The sequence below is a fragment of the Dendrobates tinctorius genome, unplaced genomic scaffold, assembly GCF_039654945.1.
Source record: "Dendrobates tinctorius isolate UK_male_01 unplaced genomic scaffold, ASM3965494v1 ptg000029l, whole genome shotgun sequence".
Lineage (NCBI taxonomy): Eukaryota > Metazoa > Chordata > Amphibia > Anura > Dendrobatidae > Dendrobates > Dendrobates tinctorius.
This window is the reverse complement of record NW_027361697.1, coordinates 52,461,493-52,483,903: the sequence shown is the minus strand read 5'-3', so window position 1 is coordinate 52,483,903 and position 22,411 is coordinate 52,461,493.

Here is a 22,411-nt window from a genome sequence, read left to right as displayed (position 1 = left end):
CCAGTTGCAAGGAATCTGTGAATAAAAATAGGGTGAGAAATGATTTCCAATTCACAGAAATAACATAACAGTTATAAGTCAGCTACAACAGTTGGAGATACTATAAAAACAATTATTACAACAGACCATCAACAACATTCCAGTGCAAGTGTGCTCTCAAGCGAGCAGATCAAAGAAATATGGCTTACCGAAGAGTCACCATAAGACGCTCCGGAGGTGAAATGGAGAAGCGGCAATATGTGTTACTTCTTCTGATGACATGTCCAATTCTTTCCAACAATAAATCAAAGTTCTCCATTTTCATCCTAACATATGCGAAAGATATCTCAGGGTTTCCTCTTAGCTCCATGTAGAGTGTAGAATACACCCCACGTGTCATTCTCTGGGCTGTGATGGGGTGGATCCACAAACGTCGTCGGCGCTGATTCATGATGCGCTGCTGTCTCTTTCTCTCCTTCTCCAGAACAATCGCTTTCAAACGATTCGCCTCAACAGTGAAATCAACCAAATTCTTCAGAATGTTTGCTATCGCAACTTCCATCTTCGCCAGCCAGCTACTTTCTCTTCTCTCCAACTTGCACTTGCTCCTCTACAAACTGTCAATGATGGGCTGGAGGAACACTGTAAATATAGGTCTTCCGTAGCCAATCATGTTTTGGAGCACCCCCATGGGCGTTTTTAAAAACCGGATCCGTCGTAATCCGTCGAAAAATGGATTAAAAACCGGACAAAACGGAAGAAACGGATCCGTTTTTTTGCCGGATCTGCTAGACGGATCCGGCAGAAAAATGCATCTGTTTCTTCCGCTTTTACATAGTTGGAGCCGGATCCGGCGCTCCGGCGACACGCTGGATCGCGCCTGAGGGCAAAAAAGTAGCCTAACACAGAGCTCAGCTCTGCCAATGTAGACTGCAATAGTAGCTGAGCTATGCAATTGACTGCTGGCTGCTGCAGTGATGTGCTTGATAGTCGTAACACTACCAGCAAATAGCTATAGTCTTAAAAAGCATCTGACAACTGGTGTTGGACATTATGAAGATAAGTACCTGCTGTGTTTTTTTTCTATATGTACAGTCATGGACGAAATTGTCACCCTTGAAATTGTACCAGGAAATGAAGTATTTCTTCCAGAAAATTATTACAATTGCACATGTTTTGTTATACACATGATTAATTCCTTTGTATGCGATGACATCACATAAGCTGTTCTCGCAGCCGGGCTGAACTGCTGTGACCTGAGGACCGTTGAAAAATGCCAGTGATGAAGTCACAGCAGTTCAAGCTCAGTGTCTAAATTGCAGATCACAGTGAGAAATTCTCACGGTGATCAGCTGTGAATATACTGAACATGAACTGTGGCGACCTCTTCACTGGCATTTTCCCATGGTACAGAGGTCATCACAGTTCAAGCTGTAAGTGAGCACAGACTCAGTGACGTCATCGCCTAGTCACTGAGGCTGTGCTGGCAGCATCTCCTTATGTTCAAAAATATTTGGCACTCAAAAATTAAGAAGCAGTATATTCTTTATTTAGCATCCAGACAAAAATAGACTCATATCGTATCAACAATGGACCTTCATCAGAAAGGTTTTTTTAGTTTCTTTTGGAGAAAACTGCAAAAGATACAGATAGGGTAATAGATATCCTTAGGTAGTAGCAAAGTCTATGCTGCTGGTATTATATAGAGGCTGGAGCATGAGAACAGTTAATAATTTAAGAAAGAATAGAGGTACAGAGAGACACATAAAGTGCATGTATACTAATGCCAGAAGCCTCGCCAACAAAATGGAGGAATTGGAGTTAATGTTGTTGGAACATAATTATGACATGGTGAGGATATCTGAGACATGGCTGGACGAGAGCCATGACTGGGCGGTTAATTTACAGGGCTATAGTCTGTTCAGAAATGACCGTACAAATAAGCGAGGGGGGGGTCTTTATATGTAAAATCATTCTTAAAACCCATCCTGCATGATAATATATGTGAATTTAATGAAAATGTAGAGTCCCTGTGGGTGGAGATAAGGGGAGGGGGGAAAAAGTAATAAGTTACTGATAGGGGTTTGTTATAAGTCTCCAAAATAATGGAAACAACAGAGAATATCCTCATCAAGCAAATAGATGAAGCAGCGACTCAAGGAGAAGTCATTATTATGGGGGACTTCAACTACCCTGAAATACATTGGGGAACTGAAACCTGCAGTTCCAGCAAAGGTAATGGGTTTTTGACATCTATGAGAGACAATTACGTTTCACAACTGGTTAAGGACCCAACAAGAGGGGGGCACTGCTAGACCTAATATTAACCAGCAGGCCAGACCGCATATCAAATATAAGGGTTGAGGGTCACTTGGGTAATAGTGATCACAAATTAATTAGTTTTCATGTATCCTTTAATAAGATGTGTAGTACAGGGGTTACAAGGACACTAAACTTCAGGAAAGCAAATTTCCGAAGGGATGAGAGATGATCTTGGTGCAATTAAGTGGGACGATATCCTGAGACATAAAAATACACAAAGAAAATGGGAGACATTTATTAGCATCCTAAATAGGACATGTGCACAGTATATACCGCATGGGAATAAACATACTAGAAATAGGAGGAAACCACTATGGCTAAATAGAGCTGTAAAGGGTGCAAAAAGTGACCAAAAAAGCATTTAGAGAATTAAAGCAAGTAGGTAGTGATGAGGCATTAAATAAATACAGAAAATTAAATAAATTCTGTAAAAACCAAATCAAGATAGCAAAGATTGAAACAGACTCATTGCCAGAGAAAGTAAAAATAATCCCAAAATATTCTGTAACTACATAAATAGTAAGAAACTAAAAAATGATAGTGTTGACCCCCTTAAAAATAGTCTGGGTGAAATGGTGGATGAGGGTGAGAAAAAAGCCAATATGCTAATGACTTTTTTTTAACAGTAACTATTTACACAAGAAAATCCCATGACAGATAACATGATCAGTGATAAAAATTCTCCATTAAATGTCACCTGCTTAACCCAGCAGGAAGTATGGCGGCGTCTAAAAATCACTAAAATTGACAAATGCCCAGGCCCGGATGGGATACACCCCCCGAGTACTGCAGGAATTAAGTACAGTCATAGATAGACCATTATTTTTAATCTTTATAGATTCCATATTAACAGGGTCTGTACCACGGGACTGGCATATGGCAAATGCGGTGCCAATATTCAAAAAGGGGACAAAAACTGAACTTGGAAATTATAGGCCAGTAAGTTTAGCCTCAACAGTGGGTAAAATCCTGGAGGGTTTTCTAAGAGATACTATACTGGAGTATCTTAAGAAGAATAACCTCATGACCCAATATCAACAAGGGTTTACGAGGGACCGTTCCGGTCAGACTAATCTGATAAGCTTTTAAGAAGAGGTAAATTCCGGACTGGACCTAGGGAATGCAGTGGACGTCGTGTACATGGACTTTTCAAAAGCTTTTGATATGGTGCCACATAAAAGGCTTATACATAAAATGAAAACAATGGGTATAGGGGAAAATATGTGTAAGTGGGTTAAAAGCTGGCTCAGGGATAGGAAACAAAGGGTGGTTATTAATGAAGCACACTCAGACTGGGTCATGGTTAGCAGTGGGGTACCACATGGGTCAGTATGGGGCCCACTTCTTTTTAACATATTTATTAATGACCTTGTAGGGGGCATAGAGAGTATAATTTCAATATTTGCAGATGACACTAAACTCTGCAGGGTAATCAATACAGAGGAGGACAATTTTATATTACAGGAGGATTTATGTAAACTCGAGGCTTGGGCTGATAAATGGCAAATGAGCTTTAAAGGGGATAAATGTAAGGTCATGCACTTGGGTAGAACAAACAAGATGTATAATTATGTGCTTAATTGTAAAGCACTGGGCAAGACTGTGACTGAAAAAGACCTGGGTGTATGGATGGATGACAAACTCACATTTTGTGGCCAGTGTCAGGCAGCTGCTGCAAAGGCAAATAAAATAATGGGATGCATTAAAAGAATCATAGATGCTCATGAGGAGAACATAATTTTACCTCTAAATAAGTCACTAGTGTGACCACACTTAGAATACTGCATGCAGCTTTGGTCTCCCGTGTATAAGAAAGACATAGCTGAACTGGAGCAGGTGCAGAGAAGAGCGACCAAGGTTATTAGGGAACTGGGGGGTCTGCAATACCAAGATAGGTTATTACACTTGGGGTTATTTAGTTTGGAAAAATCGAAGACTTAGGGGTGATCTTACTACAATGTATAAATATATGTGGGGACAATACAAAGACCTTTCTAATGATCCTTTTACTCTTAGACCTGTGACAGGGACAAGGGGGCATCCTCTATGTCTGGAGGAAAGAAGGTTTAAGCATAATCACAGACGCGGATTCTTTACTGTAAGAGCAGTGAGACTATGGAACTCTCTGCCGTATGATGTTGTAATGAGTGATTCCCTACTAAAATTTAAGAAGGGACTGGATGCCTTTCTTGAAAAGTATAATATTACAGGGTATATACACTAGTTTCCTTGATATTGCATTGATCCAGGGAGTTAGTCTGATTGCCGAATGTGAAGTCGGGAAGGAATTTTTTTCCCCAATGTGAAGCTTACTGTCTGCCACATGGGTTTTTTTTTGCCTTTCTCTGAATCAACATGCTAGGGCAAGTTAGGATAGGATATGGGTTGAACTAGATGGACTTAAAGTCTTCCTTCAACCTTAATAACTATGTTACTATGTTACAAATTTATACAACAGAATAAATTGCCAAGTACTGAAAAAAGTGCTACATAGACTGCTTACCCATGTGGGACATAGATGTGCATGCTGGTTCCTTAACCTCAACGCACATTTTGCGCTATGGGCTTCTTCAATCTATTCTATTTTAACCTGTTTGTGATTATACGGTACGTGGCAGATCATTTGCCAGATTTTAATCAGTCTATATATCTAATTTACTGTATATATATTATATATATGTGTGTGTTTTGAAGAATATTTCCTTTTAAAATGATGTGTAAAGGATAGAGAACTGCTGTATGTAAAAGCTCATGTTAAAATCGCATTGCATATGGATTGCATACGCATGTCATACGGAGGTTCCGTTTAAAAATTGCACAGAAATCTCATGACACTCATCCATTTTTTTTTTCCCGCATATGGGTATGTACCCTATGCCTCAGTATAATCTGCCTGTAGAGTCGGAGCCTGCAACACAGATCAAGTATACAAAATTCTCTTAGCAATATCATTAAATCCTGTGGCTCATTAGCTTTACATGCTTTCTGCAATTTTGAAGGTTGTGGGTTTGAGACTTGTGGATATTCACAGAGAAAATTACATTTTTGCAATTGCTTGTCATTATTTTTAGAATTTTAGAGGAACAAAAGAAAAACTGACTTTTTCCCCATCTCAGTATACAAGTGCTAAGAAATAATAACCGAAACAAAAGAAATAAGGACAGAAAGATTTTTTCTGAGTCCCAATAATAATGATATAATTAATAAAATTGCACAAGATCCTGACGAAGCCGAGCGCGGTGAAACGTGCGTCGGGACTCCTTTGCGTCCCTCCACCCCCAATACATGACGACCATGTCTCAAGGTAATATGCAGCCTGGCAGTTTAGTATTGTGTGTTATCCTGAACTGAAACTTACATGCACCTTATATTTATTTATTGTCCTCCTAATATATATGGTGGATAAGGTCTAAGGGTAACATGCAGTTTACTGGCCGGTCTTTTTGTATGCTATACTGATTGCCATTTATACCCACTTAATACCCTCATTTGTACTTTTTACTACCCTTTGGCTGCTAGATATTTAATCAATATAGACTATAGCCTGTGATCATTTTGTATTGTGGATGGGGCAACGGTTGCTTCTTTTTGCACTTTATACCATCTGCTATATTTAACTGTTTGGCTGATATCTCCACTTTCCATCTTTGAATACCTTGTCCATTGTTTTTGTGTGCTTTAATAAATTCTATATTTTTCATTATAAGCCACTATTTTCTTTTGTTGTATGATCTTAAGCAATTTTATTAATTATATTTATCATTATTATTGGGACTCAGAAAAAATATTTCTGTCCTTTTTTCTTTTGTTTCGGTTATTATGGCAAGCCTAGGGGTTTTTTGCGGTCCCGTTTGGCTACGATGACTTTTTGTAGGTTGAGAAAGTGCTAAAAAATACACTGCTGTATACAATGTACATGTATAATCTGCTTCTGGGTTCACTGACCATAATACATTTCAAGATTATCAAATTCTCTTGTTTTTGTTATTGTGGGCTGTGGCTCCTAGCTAGTGCTGCTTCCTAAGAATATAGTGATGTGTGTTCAGGTCCTGGGAAGACCAAAACGCAGGAAATTAAATGTGAGCGTTAAAAGTTAATTTATTCATTGAGGAGACAGTGTGAGCATTAGAAGCTGGCACAAAAATCCTGATGTGCTGGGATGGCAGGATGGAGCTCTCAAATAGGAACAGTCCTGCTGGATCTGGGATGGTTGGGAGCCAATTTAAACCAGAGTGCTGTTTATTACTGTAAGGCTAAAGAACAAACAAAATGAGAGTGGTAGTCTCAGTCTGTGAATACTAGCACACAGATTCAAATAATAGTGAGTTGCAGAGCCTGTGTCACTGTAAATTGAGTCACATGTGATATATAGCAATACAGCACCTTAATAACACCATTTTGTTTTCATTCTTGGTGCACTATAAACTAGGAGGGCAGTTTAATTCCCAGTTTGTGTTTCATAAAAAGTTTAGGATGCAGAGAAAGATTTCCAGTTTGTCAAGGAGCGCTTCCGGCTGATTCATTAATTACTCCGAGTATTTCAAGGAATATCCAGAAAAAGAAGGGGGGTGCAGATCTAAGTGCAGAGTTTTAATTAGGTCAGATAGAAATAAAAAATTCTTCTCACCTTTTTGGTGTCTTGTTGCTCAGCGTATAACCCTGTGTTTGGGTACTGGAGTAATTGTCTGGATCTGCTGGCCTGCAGCTCAAAACAGGTGGAACGATCTACCTTGTAGGAGATTCGTCAGAGAATGAAGAAAAGGATTTCCAGTTTGTCAAGGAGCGCTTCCGGCTGATTCATTAATTACTCCGAGTATTTCAAGGAATATCCAGAAAAAGAAGGGGGGTGCAGATCTAAGTGCAGAGTTTTAATTAGGTCAGATAGAAATAAAAAATTCTTCTCACCTTTTTGGTGTCTTGTTGCTCAGCGTATAACCCTGTGTTTGGGTACTGGAGTAATTGTCTGGATCTGCTGGCCTGCAGCTCAAAACAGGTGGAACGATCTACCTTGTAGGAGATTCGTCAGAGAATGAAGAAAAGGATTTCCAGTTTGTCAAGGAGCGCTTCCGGCTGATTCATTAATTACTCCGAGTATTTCAAGGAATATCCAGAAAAAGAAGGGGGGTGCAGATCTAAGTGCAGAGTTTTAATTATGTCAGATAGAAATAAAAAATTCTTCTCACCTTTTTGGTGTCTTGTTGCTCAGCGTATAACCCTGTGTTTGGGTACTGGAGTAATTGTCTGGATCTGCTGGCCTGCAGCTCAAAACAGGTGGAACGATCTACCTTGTAGGAGATTCGTCAGAGAATGAAGAAAAGGATTTCCAGTTTGTCAAGGAGCGCTTCCGGCTGATTCATTAATTACTCCGAATATTTAAAGGAATATCCAGTTTATTATTAGACATAAAAACACAACGCGTTTCACGTATAGCCGATACGCGTTGTGTTTTTATGTCTAATAATAAACTGGATATTCCTTTAAATATTCAGAGTAATTAATGAATCGGCCGGAAACGCTCCTTGACAAACTGGAAATCCTTTTCTGCATAAAAAGTTTAGGAGTAATGTTGGCGCTGTCCTATATTACATCCATACACCCGATTGAATTACAATGGCCTTTAGTAGGTGCTAAGGCTGGTTTCACATTTGCGGTTTTTTTCGCGGTAATTTAGCGCTAAATAGCGCATGCGTTTTTTTTTCCTATACTTTGCATGGGATGCGCTTATGTGCGCATACACATGCGTTTGTACGCGTTTTACCGCGCATGCATTTTTTTGCGGTATGCGCTCGGGCGCACAAAATGCAACTTGTTGCATTTTTTGTGTGTCCGATTTGCCTCAAAAAAACGCATGCGCACGCAATGCGTTTTTTTACAGCAAGACACCCATTATAAGTCTATGGTGAGCATATGTGCGCATTGGCATGCTTATGTATGCGTTTTTTTGCACATGCGTTTTTTTTTTTACCATTAGTTTAAACAATGGAATTTAGGGGTTTGGGTAAAGTTAGGGTTAGTTAAGGGGGTTTAGGGTTAGGGTTAGGGTCAGGGTTAGGGTTAGGGTTAGGGTCAGGGTTAGGGTTAAGTATGGTTTGGTTAAGGGTTAGGGTCAGGGTTAGGGTTAGGGTTAGGGTCAGGGTTAGGGTCAGGGTTAGGGTTAAGTATGGTTTGGTTAAGGGTTAGGGTCAGGGTTAGGGTTAGGGTTAGGGTTAGGGTCAGGGTTAGGGTTAGGGTTAAGGTTAAGTATGGTTTGGTTAAGGGTTAGGGTCAGGGTTAGGGTTAAGTATGGTTTGGTTAAGGGTTAGGGTTAGGGTCAGGGTTAGGGTTAGGGTTAGGGTCAGGGTTAGGGTTAAGTATGGTTTGGTTAAGGGTTAGGGTCAGGGTTAGGGTTAGGGTTAGGGTCAGGGTTAGGGTCAGGGTTAGGGTCAGGGTTAGGGTTAAGTATGGTTTGGTTAAGGGTTAGGGTCAGGGTTAGGGTTAGGGTTAGGGTTAGGGTCAGGGTTAGGGTTAGGGTTAAGGTTAAGTATGGTTTGGTTAAGGGTCAGGGTCAGGGTTAGGGTTAAGTATGGTTTGGTTAAGGGTTAGGGTCAGGGTTAGGGTTAGGGTCAGGGTTAGGGTTAGGGTCAGGGATAGGGTTAGGGTTAGGGTCAGGGTTAGGGTTAGGGTCAGGGTTAGGGTTAGGGTTAGGGTCAGGGTTAGGGTTAAGTATGGTTTGGTTAAGGGTTAGGGTTAGGGTCAGGGTTAGGGTTAGGGTTAGGGTCAGGGTTAGGGTTAGTAAAGTCATGGTTTGGGTTAGTGTGAGTGGCCACCTAATGTTGGAAAAAAACGCAAACGCGGTAAAAACGCACTAAAAACGCATACAAACGCTTAAAAACGCTGCGTTTTTTTCATGCATGCTCATAAAAATGCTTGAAAAAAACGCAGCAGTTGTATGCTTTTGTATGCGTTTTTCAATGCGTTTTTTTGCGGGAAAAACGCGCTGCAAAAAAAAGCAAGTGTGAAACAGGCCTTACTCTTGGGACATGAAGCAAGCTTTTCAAGTCTTATCTATTTCTTATAAAAATCAAGAAGGTGTGAGTGTTTTTTTAATTCTTAAAAAAAGGAAAATATTCAGGATTGAGAGTCCTCAGTGGTTGATACCTTTTAATGGCTAACTGAAAAGATGGCAACACATTGCAAGCTTTCGAGACTACTCAGGTCTCTTCATCAGGCAAAGATTAATACAACATCTGAAGAATCACATATTTATGCACAAAACAGCACAGAAATAACGCAATAGATAAAACAACACTTACCTCTGGCTAATAACATGGTAAAGCCAGAGGTAAGTGTTCACACTAGGCAGTTAGATATAGGGACCTATTCGATGAGATCACCTTGACGTTGGTGGATGGGCTCACATTTTTTGGCCAAATTTTGTGCTAAGCATCTCATTTGTTTTTCCTAAATTTCAAAAGCCATTACACTATTCACACTTCCTGTATTTCACATTGATATGCCTTAATACAATTGAGTGCAACCATTTCCTCATTTTGATATGTAAGCTGTCTTTTGGTATGCACTTGTTTAGACTAGTTCTTGATGTGCCGTCAGTTTTCTGTTATTTAGTACAAATAATTAGGTACACCACATTAGATGTGATGTAGCTGAAAGTATCTGGGATCTTGTAGTCCTGATGTGAATTGGGGATCTTTATCTTGTCCGTGGTCATTATAAATGAACAAATTTTACATTTTTTCTGGTTGCAAGGAAAGGTTCCTGGAGGTGTTGGAGAGGACAGGGAGCTTCTGACAATGATGCCTTTTAGATTTGGGGGCTGCCTAAAACACAGTAGTGCGGGTCAGGAAATATGGATTGTAATTGTGCATCTTTTTGTAGTAAAGGTGGTAATGTATCAGAAGCCAATGCCAAGATAAGGAGACTTAAAGCCGCAATGTTTTATCTCGACATGCTTAGCATGTCAATCTCCGCAAGGAGAAATGATAATTCTTGGATATCGGTCAGAAGCGATCCTCATCTCAGCATGCTTAGCATGTCAATCTCCGCAAGGAGAAATGATACTTCTTGGATATCGGTCTGATGCCTCTCACACAGCCAAACCAGATCTCACACTTTGCACTGATGAGGGACAGAACCCCCAAAACACAATGTCTGCAAATTGAGATTCTGGTTTGGCTTTCATCCTAAGTCATGTGATAAGGCTTGTTAAAAGGTCGACATTGACTTTTAGGATTGCTACGTCCGATGGTTGGCACTAGAGTTCTGGCCCTCTTCCTCTCTAAAGAGACAATTTGCATGTAAATTTCTTTAATACATAATTCAGGCGGAATCCACAGTGGAAGATTCCCTATAATGAGGCAAATGGAGTCATTTTGGCTGTGTCTGTCTTTTTAGGCACGCATAAAAGCATGATGGACCACAGTTTTGTGCACCTCTGAAAAGAAGAACAGCGCTGAACAGAGGCCAGATGGAGTCCAGAGTAATTCTGCTGCCTCATTATAGTGAACAGATCCCTCAGGGGTTCAATCTGAATCATGTCATTTGTAGATTTAGATGGACCACCGATGTAAGTGCTCAGCATAGAGCAAAGGACAAATGTGATTCCATAAATTATGTAAAATGTTCACAATAAGAGCTTAAGCTCAATCCACAAAAAAGCAAGTTCCCACTCAGGTCCATCATCTGTTCAAGGAAATATATGGGGCTTCCACATTAATGGTAGTACAAAGGCTCTGGATAAGAGCTCTAGAACCTCACCCCTCAAAAGAAATCCAGAGAATTCCTCACTCCCAAATCTAAAATGCCCCCTCCCTTCTGATCCCCACAGTGTACCTAAACCATATTTAGCTTCCACATGTATGGCATTTCTGTAGTGAAGAGAGCCTGCCTAATATACTGGAGCATGACTCCAAAAGCAAAAGCTGGACATAACGTACTGGCACTACAATGTACCGGGCATTACAATAGCAGATTCGCAATTTTCACTAAGCAACATTCACTGCTGCTCGTTTCTAGAAAACACCCATGAAGTCAAATCATCACTAAACCTGTAGATAAGTTCCCAAAGGGGTGTAATTTCCAAAATGGGGTCACTTGAGGGGGTATACTGCTCTTCTAGCACTTAGGGACATTGTATTTGGAGTCCGCAAGCTATTCTAGGAAAATCTGCACTCCAGGAGGCAAATAGCGCTCCATCACTATCGAGTCTTGTTGTGTGGTTAGCAAAAGAAGAAAGACGCGCACTCTTGCTGTGGAGGAGATAGGTGCTGACTGTACGTGGAGGGTCCACAAACAGTAGTCAGTAGATAAACAGTCGCACTCAAGTGTGGATTAATCTTGCAAAAAATCTTGAAGATTTTGTGAAATTTTTTGAATTTTTATTTTATTTCAAATGCATCAAATAGTGTAACACCGCAGACAAAAGAAGTATCCAAAATGTGAGTATAATATCGTAATCCAGGATATGAGTATACTATGGTTACGTTTCGACCTACTAAGAGGCCTTTCTCAAACCATACTCAAGTAGTGTCAAGGAAAAGATTAATTAGAGCATTTTCAGAAGTCCCAAACAGGGGCTGATGGCATGGGAGCAGCCTGGACCTGCGGTGTTTATCTACTGACTACTTGTTGTGTGGTAAAGCAGTACTGTACAGCCACATATGTGATATTTTTATGTTCAGCAGAAACTCTAATTCAAATTTTGGTGCCATTTGTATCCATTATTATTTATAAAATGTAATATTTGGGACAAAACAATTTTTTTGTGGTAAAAATGTAATTTATTTTTTCATCACTGTCCAATGAAAAGTAGCTGCTGATTGCATGTAGCGTATTGGAGCACTCAGGAGAAATTGCACAACAATCTTCGAGGTCAATTTTTTCCTATTAACCCGTATAAAAATTTAAAATTTGAGGCTAAAACAACATTTTAGATGTTAAAATGTAATTTTTCTTTCTTCAATGCCCAATGGTATAACTTTCTGCTAGGAACATGTAGTGTCAACTTGCTCACTGCACCCTTGAGATGAATTTATTGAGAGGTGTAGTTTGTAAAATGAGGTAACCTATGGGGGTGTATGCTGCTCTGGCACCTCAGGGGTTCTGCCAATGTGACATGGCACCCTCAAATCATTCCAGCAAAATCAGAATTCCAAAATTTAGGTTGTAAAAATGAAATTATTTATTTTTTCACTGCCCAATGGTATAAAATTCTGTGACTCACCTATGGTGTCAATATGATCACTGCACCCTAGATGAATTCATTCAGAGGTTTTGTTTGTAAAATGAAGTCACTTATGAGGGGGTTTTGCTCTTCTGGCACTTCAGAGCCACTGCCAATGTGACATGGCAACCTCAAATCAGTCCAGAAAAAATCTGAACTACAATATGGCGCTTCTTCCCTTCTGAGCTTTCACTGTGCCTCAAAAGTAGTTTTCCACCATATGTGGGGTATCGGCGCACTCAGGGGAAATTTGTGAACAAATTTGTTACTCACTGTTACTCGGGACACCGTACTAGGCAGAGCAAAGTACTCCGGAGTGGACCCTCTGGACCGTGGCACCGAGGGACCCCGAACGAGCGACCAGGTGTGGCCGACCCCTATACAGGGACCGTTAGGCGCAGGTCCGGGGGTTCGAATGCCACGGTAGCCGGAACCAAGAGGGGCGGCTCGGAATAGATCCGGTAGACTGGACTGGAGCTGGACCGCGAGCTGGAACCCGGGTTGGTGAGGCTTGTGATGGACAGCAGGTACGGAGTCGGGTAGGCAGTGCTGGAGCAGGTACGGAGACTGGGCCGGAACAGGTACAGACCCAGGACTGGAGCTGGTACGGACCCAGGACTAGGACAGGTACGATCCCGGAACTGGAGCAGGTGTGGACTTAGGACTGGAACCGGTACGACCACAGGACTGGAGCAGGTGCGGACACAGGGCTGGAACAGGAACGGACACAGGACTGGAACAGGTGCGGACACAGGACTAGAACAGGAACGGAGACAGGACTGGAACTGGAATGGACACAGGACTGGAACAGGTGCGGACACAGGACTGGAACAGGAACGGACACAGAACTGGAACAGGAATGGACACAGGACTGGAACAGGAACGGACACAGGACTGGAACAGGAACGGACGCAGGACTGGAACTGGAACGGACGCAGGACTGGAACTGGAACGGACACAGGACTGGAACTGGAACGGACACAGGACTGGAACTGGAACGGACACAGGACTGGAACTGGAACGGACAAGATAGATTAGCACAAGGAGCCTGGTGACAGGAGAGCGTGTGGACCCAAAGGTGCTGAATGAACAACAGCGGTCAGGCGCCTCCATTAAGGGAGGATGACCTGATATAGCAACCGCTGTGCTCCCATTGGCCCGGCGGCGCCTTCAGGGCAGGGCACCGCCGGAGGCCGGGTCAGATGGGGAGAGCTGACTGCGGCCTACGGCGCATGCGCGAGACCCGCGGTGACGTCACCAGCTGCGGCCGCACAGAGAAGGAAGCCGGCGTCGGGGCTGGGAGGAGCGCGGCTGCCGGACGCGGTAAGTATGGCTGCGCGTGCTGGGAGACCTGACGGGGAGCGTGGCAGGGGGCCCGGGGGCCGAAAAGGCAGGGCCAGGGGCCGTGACAAAATTTTATGGTCTATATTGCTCCTGTTAACCTTGTGAAAATGAAAAATTCAAAGCAAAACCAGAATTTTTGCTGGAATTTTTTTAATTTTCACAGTGCAATATTATAAACTTACGTGAAGCACCTGGGGTTCAAAGTTCTCATCACACATCCAGATACATTCCTTGAGGTGTCTAGTTTACAAACTGGCCTCACTTGTGAGGAGCTTCTACTGTTTAGGTACATCAGGTTCTCTCTAAACCTGACATAGCGTCCGCTATTAATTCTAGCCAATTTTGCATTCAAAAAGTCAAATGGCGCTCCTTCCCTTCCAAGACCTGCCATGCGCCAAACCAGTAGTTTTTCTCCATATTTGGGGTATCGACATACTCGTGAGAAAATGCACAGTGAATTATATGGTGCAATTTCTTATGTTACCTTTGTGTAAATAAAAAATATAAGGCTAAATTAACATTTTTGTGGTAACATTGTGAGTTTTTAGTTTCTCGGCTCTACGTTACAAACTTCTGTGAAGTGCCTTGAGGTTCAAAGTGCTCACTGCACCTTGATAATGTATACGTTCTTTGAGGTGTCTAGTTTCCAAAATGATGTCACTTGTGGGGGGTTTCCACTGGTTAGGCACATCAGGGGGTCGCCAAATGCAACATGGTGGCCGATAATGTTTTAAGCTAATTTTGCATTCAAAAAGTTCACACCCTGTGGGGTAAAAATGATCACAAGAACGGTGAGCAAAAATCCCAGAACCACACAGGAGGACCTAGTGAATGAGCTGCAGAGAGCTGGGACCACCATAACAAAGACTACCATCAGTAACACACTACGCCGCCAGGGACTCAGATCCTACAGTGCCAAACATGTTGCCCTTCTTTTGTAACCACACCTGTGACCTATAAAGAGTAAGGGAAAAATAAGTATTTGATACTCTGCCAATTTTCCACCTACATTGAATCAAAAGGTCTGTCATTTTTATCGTAGGTGCACTTCAACCTTGAGAGACAGAACTTTAAAAAAATTCAGAAAATCAGATTGTATGATTCTTAAATAACTAAGGCTAGTTTCACACTTGCTTTTTTTTGCAGCGCGTTTTTCCCGCAAAAAAACGCATTAAAAAAACGCATACAAATGCATACAAACGCTGCGTTTTTTTCAAGCATTTTTATGCGCATGCAGGAAAAAAACGCAGCGTTTTTGCGCGTTTGTATGCGTTTTTTGTGCGTTTGCGTTTTTTTACAGATTTTGGAAAAACCCCACAAAAATGAAAAAACAACCATTCAACAACACACAAGACCAATGGGACTTCATTGTGGGTGTGGTATGTTAATATATAGACCCTGTCTACAGTATTCTTCACATTTGCTTGATTCTTCTCGTGACCATGGATCTGCGCTGGAAGAGTTTTCACTTCAACTTGGATTTGGACATCGCGATGGCTCAGGCGTATGCAGTTGCTTGCCATGAACAAAGGAAGAGAGAGAGGCAGCGAAGACGGCGGCGTATGTGGATACATCCGATTGTTGAACTCCGGGAGAGCCGTGGGGCATACCACACCCTCTACAGCGAGCTACAGGCAAACCCGGAGAAATTTACAGATTATATCAGGATGTCCCACGAAAGTTTCATGGATTTGCTTGCTCGTGTCCAACAATCCATCCGGAGACAGGACACACAGCTCCGTCGTGCGATTCCTCCTGAGGAACGGCTACTGGTGACATTACGGTATGTTTTAAAAACCAAGGGGTGCGGTCTGATGTTTTTTTTTAAAATTTAGTATTCAAAACCTTGGGTAATTATTTTTCGTGAATGTACTAATATTTTATTTTATAGTTTTTTAAAATAATATACATAAATATTAATTTTACTTCTTTGTCTGTTCACAGATTCCTGGCGACTGGAGAAACCCTATCTTCACTACACTTCCAGTACCATATTGGAATCTCTACCTTGTCTGGAATTGTTGCTGACACCTGCCGGGCTCTCTGGAATGTTCTTTGCCCAGAATTTATGCCCCTGCCCACCACTGAAAAGTGGATGGAAATTGCTGACAAATTCTGGACAGTATGCAATTTTCCCAACTGTTTGGGAGCTGTTGATGGTAAACACATACGGATCATCAAACCCCAAAGAACGGGATCTGAGTACTATAATTACAAAAAGTACTTTTCAATAGTACTCATTGCGATTGCGGATGCCGGATGTATGTTTGTAGCAGTGGACATTGGAGCATTTGGCCGTGGTAAATGACTCACAGGCTTTTAAAAACTCAGACATGGGCCAGAGGTTGTATGGCAACCAATTTAATTTCCCTATGCCACGGCCTCTTCCTCACACCGAAGCTCCGCCACTGCCCTTTGTAATGGTTGGCGATGAGGCTTTTCAAATGAAACCCTACTCCGCCGGGACTTGGACCACACCAAAAAAATATTTAATTACAGGCTGACCAGGGCCAGAAGAACTGTCGAGTGTGCTTTTGGGATTCTTGTTTCCAGATGGCGAATTCTGGGCACGGCCATTAATCTTAAACTTGAAACAGTCGATGAGGTGGTGAAGGCCTGTGTGGTTCTACATAACTTTGTGATGGCTAAAGAGCACCCGACCTTTGAACTGGACGATGATGCTCCTAACCCATTGCCTGAATTCACTCAGCACACTCTCAGGTCATCCGTTGAAGTTGGCCAAATGAGGGACCAATTTGCGGCCTACTTTATTTCTGATGTAGGACGGGTGCACTGGCAAGATGAAATGGTGTAATGTTTTTGTTTGTTTATGGTAATAAAAAACCTTATTTGATACCATTACTGAGTGCACTATATTTTTTAAACTCCAATTAAATAAAAAACTTCCCATGTATAACTGAATTTTTTGATGTTCACACACCTGGGCAGGTAAATACACATATGAGTTAAAATGCAGCATTGCTAGTCTGCGTGAAATATATTGGAACGAGCAAAGCTGCAGGCCATGAATCAGGAAACCATTTTTTTCAAGAGAAAATTGTGAAACTAGTTGAAAACAAAGTATGTGATTTTCTCAAAACACAACCCTCAAAACCCAACCCCAATGAAAGTCCATGGGGAATACAAGTCAGCATTGAGTGGATGAATGTAATCTGCTCCATTCCAACTTACAAGTTATTACACTAGGCCTTGGAATGACAATACTAGGCCGTGGTATTTCAAATATGAGTATAGTAGGCCTTGGGCCTACTAGTATAGTCATATGTGAAATACCACGGCCTAGTATAGTCATAACAAGGCCTACTCGATTTTTGCCAACTAGGATCTTGTTTCACGAAAAACAAATGGGTGAAACTTGACAAGTTTCAACAGTTTGTTTTTCATGAAACCAGATTCTAGTTGGTAAAAATAGAGTTATTACACTAGGCCTTTTAATGACTACACTAGGCCGTGGTATTTCAAATATGAGTATAGTAGGCCTTGGGGCTTGTAGTATAGTAATATGTGAAATACCACGGCCTAGTATAGTCATACCAAGGCCTACTCGAATTTTACCAACTAGGATCTTGTTTAACGAAAAACAAACTGGTGAAACTTGACAAGTTTCAACAGTTTTTTTTTCATGAAACCAGATTCTAGTTGGTGAAACTAGAGTTATTACACTAGGCCTTGTAATGACTATACTAGGCCGTGGTATTTCAAATATGAGTATAGTAGGCCTTGGGGCTAGTAGTATAGTAATATGTGAAATACCACGGCCTAGTATAGTCATACCAAGGCATACTGTAATAACTCGATTTTTAACAACTAGCATCTTGTTTCACAAAAAACAAACTGTTGAAACTAGAAAGAAACTTATTTTTAAGACAAGTTTCAACAGTTTGTTTTTCATGAAACCAGATCCAAGTTGGTAAAACTCGAGTTATTACACTAGGCCTTGGTATGACTATACTAGTCCGTGTTATTTCACATATGACTATACTAGGCCTTGGGTTGGTTTTTAACATGTATTTACCCATCAGTGTGTGTGAGCGGCGCAAACAACATTAATGAAACTTAGTAATGGTGAACCACAAATGTAAATTTATTTTTTATCACAAAAATAAACCAAACAATTATTTTTTCCGTCGTTTGGGGGCAGATGGTTTCAATTTGGGGGTGTGCAGGGAATATGCAACACTTGCAGTTGAAGACGGTGTTTGAGGGGAAGGGGCAACAAAACTTGTGGGGGAAGGTAGTCCAGTTAAGGGAATTAAACTAGGAACACTTGGAGGAGAGGAAATCTGTTCAGGTACATTAGTTGTAATGGCATGTCGCCGTAGGCTTGTGTGCCTGGACCGACTTTGGCCCAATGCCCGCCTTGATAGATTGCGCCTTGAACTAGGGGCAAATATTGAATGTAGGTCCCCCGTCTGCTGGTATGGCTGCTGCTGCTGCTGAGGTGGCGGCTGCTGCTGCTGAGGTGGCGGCTGCTGCTGAGGTGGCGGCTGCTGCTGAGGTGGCTGCTGCTGCTGAGGTGGTTGCTGCTGCTGAGGTGGTGGCTGCTGCTGCTGAGGTGGTTGCTGCTGCTGAGGTGGTTGCTGCTGCTGAGGTGGCTGCTGCTGCTGCTGAGGTGGCTGCTGCTGAGGTGGCTGCTGCTGCTGAGGTGGCTGCTGCTGCTGCTCTTCGTTGTCAGTGCTCGTCCTTGCAGGAGGGCTGGTGGCGGCAGTGATGGTCCAGGTTTGCAGAGTGGTGGTGGCAGGGCTACTACATGTTGTTGTAGTGGCAGGGCTGTTCTATGTTTGCCTAGTGGTGGCTGAGCTCCACGCATGCATGGGAGTGGCGGTGGTGCTCCAGACAGGAGCAGCGCTTGCCATGGTGGTGTCGGTGAAGTGACCAGCTGCACTCAGACTTGTGGTGGTGTAATGGTGGGTGTCCTGGCTTTGAATAGAGGTGTCCGTGCAGTGGTATGCAGCACAAGTCGGTAGTGAGGTGAAGCGAGTCAATGGTGGCACAGGTGGAAAGGACACCACTGACTGCTGACCGTACCGATTATGCTGCATAGCCTGCAAGAAAGCATTGTTGCAGGCCTGCAGCACATTCAGCTGTTGATCAGGACTAAGGTGTTCCGCCATGCCCTTTTCAATCTTACTAAAAAAATGGTGTGCTGGTCTGTTGAGGTCGGCCTCCAGACGGTCAAGGCGCTGTTCTACAGAATTGAAGCGGTGTTCAAAGTGGTTAAAACCACGTTCCATGAGTGCAAAACCGCTTTCAACTCTGTCGGACAGTGACTTGAGGCTGGAATTAAATGTCTCGCTCAAATGCATAAACTCGGGCAAGACATTCCTGTCCAAGGCCCTCTGCCGCTGGCGGGTAGTGCCCGCATAACCAGTGGCAGAGACCTGGGACAGGGGAACACCTGATGGCCCAGCTTCCTGGTCACCAGCTGTGTGTGTGGTTGACCTGCAAGGTGCTTCCTGGCTGTCGGATGGCTGGGACGTGTCAGAGGACGTCCGAGGAAGGACCGCTCCAGGGCCAGGTTGCAGGGTGCTGCTCCAGGTGCTGTGGAAGAAAGGAAAATCATTACTACCATGCCTTTACAAGAAGCATCAGCTGTGGATTAGAAAAACACAGATTAATAAAAATAAAAACCCTAAATTTATAATACTTACGATCTCGTGGCAAGGACCGGTCTTAGGAACTGCAACGCATTATAGTGACGGTATCTAGTTCTGGTCCTTGACGCAGATCCACTGCGAACCTGGCCCTCAGCACGAACATCACTGTTGAAGCGGTCCTTGATCGAACGCCAACGTGTTCGGACTTTGTCCACTGTTGATAAAAAAAAACAGTGCCGTCAAGGACAACAGTCACTGCGGCACAATGTAGCAATACAATACTCAAAGCAGTCACTGTAGACCCCGATGACACTGTTGGGTTTCCTGCTAGAATACAGCTAGCACGAAACCCAACAGTGCCGTCAAGGACAACAGTCACTGCGGCACAATGTAGCAATACAATACTCAAAGCAGTCACTGTAGACCCCGATGACACTGTTGGGTTTCCTGCTAGAATACGCCTAGCACGAAACCCAACAGTGCCGTCAAGGACAACAGTCACTGCGGCACAATGTAGCAATACAATACTCAAAGCAGTCACTGTAGACCCCGATGACACTGTTGGGTTTCCTGCTAGAATACACCTAGCACGAAACCCAACAGTGCCGTCAAGGACAACAGTCACTGCGGCACAATGTAGCAATACAATACTCAAAGCAGTCACTGTAGACCCCGATGACACTGTTGGGTTTCCTGCTAGAATACGCCTAGCACGAAACCCAACAGTGCCGTCAAGGACAACAGTCACTGCGGCACAATGTAGCAATACAATACTCAAAGCAGTCACTGTAGACCCCGATGACACTGTTGGGTTTCCTGCTAGAATACGCCTAGCACGAAACCCAACAGTGCCGTCAAGGACAACAGTCACTGCGGCACAATGTAGCAATACAATACTCAAAGCAGTCACTGTAGACCCCGATGACACTGTTGGGTTTCCTGCTAGAATACGCCTAGCATTAAACCCAACAGTGCCGTCAAGGACAACAGTCACTGCGGCACAATACAGAGCAGGGAAATACTCACTAAACGCCTTTTTGGAGGCTGCTGTGGCGCTGTCCCAGCCATCCATGAACGCTGCGGCCACCTCATTCCATAGCCGCCGGGTCACCACAATGTCCTTGTGCAGCCGGTCACGGCTGTCCCACAACGGCGAACGCTCCTGGACCAGGCTGATGAGCTGCTCATTATCCAGGTAGACGTCTTCATCCCGTTGTGGAACCTAGACAAAACACATTCATTAGAATAATCCAATTTAAATTGAATAAAAAGTTACAAAAAAATAAACATAAAAAAGAGTAAAAATAGAAGATAAAAAATAAAGAACATTACAAATCATTTGATACTTACATTCCGTATCACCACCGGGACTTGGCTTCGCTGCTCCTGCTCTTCGCCCTCACTAGTCCCGTCCGCAGAAGATGATGATGACGATGTCTTAAAAAAGTTGAAAAAAACGTAAGAGATTTGGAGAAGCAGCAGATATACTTACCAGATGCACTAAAATAATCACCTCACGGTCTGCTTGCGCCAATTCCTGCCGCGATGGGGAATACTCGGATTCTGAAGACATACTGCATGTAAAAATAATAAAAATCATTAGTACATACATAATTTAAAAGGACAGGCATATAATGTAATATACTCACATTCTTCGCTGATATAATGGGTTCTTGGTTGACTGTCTGCTCTTCAATCTGTCAGTGTAGTAGTGGCAGAGTTTTGGCAGGCACCTCCTTTATATAGACTTTTTTTTTTTGACTTTAGAAGATTATAACTAGGACAACAAGTGGACACCACCAAAAAAACGCAGAGCTAAAAAAACGCTTACATGCGCATGCCAGTGCGCACGTATGCGCATCCATAGGCTATAATGGCCATTTTTAGCGCAAAACGTGCTAATACGTGCGCATGCGCTTTTTTCCAGGGCCAAAAAATGCAACATGCTGCGTCTGGAAAATACCAACGCACACCCCAAAAAAACACAGTGCATGAAAATCGCATACATGCACTTACCAGCGCGCAGGTATGCGCACCCATGTTAAATATAGGGGAAAAAACGCATGCGCACGTATGCGTTTTTTTACAGCGCAAAAAAACGCAAATGTGAAACCAGCCTAATTTGCATTTTATTGCATGAAATAAGAATTTCATACAATAGAAAAACAGAACTCAATATTTGGTTAAGAAACTTTTGTTTGCATTTACAGAGGTCAGACGTTTCCTGTAGTTCTTGACCAAGTTTGCACACACTGTAGCAGGGATTTTGGTCCACTTCTCCTTATATATCTTCTCCACATCTTTCAGGTTTCGGGGCTGTTGCTGAGCACCATTGAGTTTCAGCTTCTTCCAAAGATTTTCCATTGGATTCAGGTCTGGAGATTGGCTAGGAGACTCCAGAACCTTCAAATGCATTTCTTGGAATCACTCCTTAGTAGCCCTGGCTGTGTGTTTCAGGTCATTGTCACGCTTGAAGACCCAGTCACAATCCATTTTCAATTCTCTTACTGAGGGAAAGTGGTTGTTGGCCAAAATCTTGCAATACAGGACCTCATCCATCCTCCCTGCAATAAGGTGCAGTCATCCTGTGCTCTTTGCAGGAAAGCACCGCCAAAGTATGATGCTTCCCTCAATCATGCTTCGCGGTTGGGACGTTGTCCTTGGGGTTGTACTCATCCTTCTTCCTCCACCAAACACGACACATGACCTTTTCCTATATCTCTTCTGGATCATCAAGATGGTCATTGATGAACTTCAAACGGGCCTGTACATGTGTTGATATGAGCAAGGGGACCTTGCGTGCTCTGCAGGATTTTTATCTATCATGGCATAATGTTTTGCTAATGGTAATGTTTGAGTCTGTGGTCCCAGCTCTCTTCAGGTCATTTATCAGGTCCTCCCATGTAGTTCTGGGCTGATTCCTGACCTT